Raw genomic sequence first — 1563 nt, 5'->3', positions numbered from 1 at the left:
ATCAACTTCCGAGAAGAGTCTACGATGGAACAGTTGATGAAAGTGAGTGCCAGGGAGCATAGACGGGACAACGCTTTCGCTGTTTCGGCCTTCAACGTAGCGCTCTTGACCGAATATATGTGAGCGTCGAGTTCCTTATGACGAGCATCAAATACATTGCCGAAGTGGTCCGGATCAACAGCATATAGCTCAGGGTGCTTAATCTTGTCCACTTTGACGTCGTCGTCCAGGATGCTCAAAATAGAGCGTTCAAGATCAGTTGGCATATAACCTTTGGTAGTGTAGGACGGGGTAATTCATGACCATTGGCTTGGCTGACGAACAGCGGCTTCCACTCTAGGAAAGTGCGGCTCTGGTTTTACAGAGGAGACCCATTGTAGATAGGCGCAGAGGAGGCGTGAGGGCTCATAACCTGTCACGGGAGGGCAAAGTAGGCCCAAGCACTTGGGGAGTCGGAGAAGCGAGGAGTAGTGCTGTGCGAGAGCCCAAGAGGACCAGAGTGCACAACAGGAAAGAATGAAGAGTAAGATTATAGACGAGTTGTGCAGGGAGTTCCCACCATTCATGGACAAGCTATACGGTGGCGGCCTCTGATTGGCTGGGACACCAAGGAGAGGCCATTGGTTGGCCACAGAGCCAGGTGGCTTGATCCCTCTTAAGTGCGGGTGAAACACACCTTGCACAGAGAGCCAACTTGAAGAGGAGAGATTTGTACAGCACTGATCTCCCCCCGACTTCGAAACGGGTCAAACTTGATAATTTTTGTAAACTTATATTCTTTGGGTGTATTCAAATGATGGAGAATGGTTTATTGTTGTAGTAAAGGGTACCTGTATAATTTTATTTACTGTGTAATATGCATATTGTGCTCCGTTTCGAAGTGGGGGGAGATCAGTACATATCTTTTTTTGCTGCTTTGTAGTAGTCTTCAAGTCATGTCGCAAAATATGTCTTTGTGAACGTAATTATGTGCATTGAGGTCAGATCGTGCTCATCGCGTCGTATGTCCTTCATGAAGCTGCCTAGCTTGCGCTTGAACGGGATTATGGCATGTATATGTAGGCCTTGTCCACCTAGAGTCTTCCGCTGGCGTGATTGCGTGCGACAGCTTCGACCTGTCACGTCACCCAATTCACGTGCTTCTTGGGATGCTGTTTCGTTGGCAAAAGGCGGTAACTGATGTTCAGTTCGTCGAACGAATGCGAGAAGCTTTCGCATCTCGCCAATGATGTACGACTTGTGACAGCTAGGCATGACAGGCAGTATGATACTCTGCTTTCGTATGGAATGCAAAGCAACGAGGTTGAACTTTCAAAACGTTAACCAATCACATTTGCTTTTGTATCTGCACTGCAATCGGTCAAAAAGTATGACATGTTTGGTACTGAAGTATTCAGGTGGTAGAATCCTGTTAAACATATCATGTTATAGAAGTTTCGGTGTTTTTGGGAGTGACGGCTTTTGCCGGGGTTTACTGTAATTTACCAATTCCCAGCACTAATTTGTTTCCATTTTGAATGTGTTTTAGCATATAGAAAGTTTATAGCGCAGTGCACATATATA

The sequence above is a fragment of the Aphanomyces invadans genome (genome assembly GCF_000520115.1).
Source record: "Aphanomyces invadans strain NJM9701 unplaced genomic scaffold supercont1.91, whole genome shotgun sequence".
NCBI lineage: Eukaryota > Oomycota > Saprolegniomycetes > Saprolegniales > Verrucalvaceae > Aphanomyces > Aphanomyces invadans.
Note: the sequence above shows the minus strand (reverse complement) of the source record.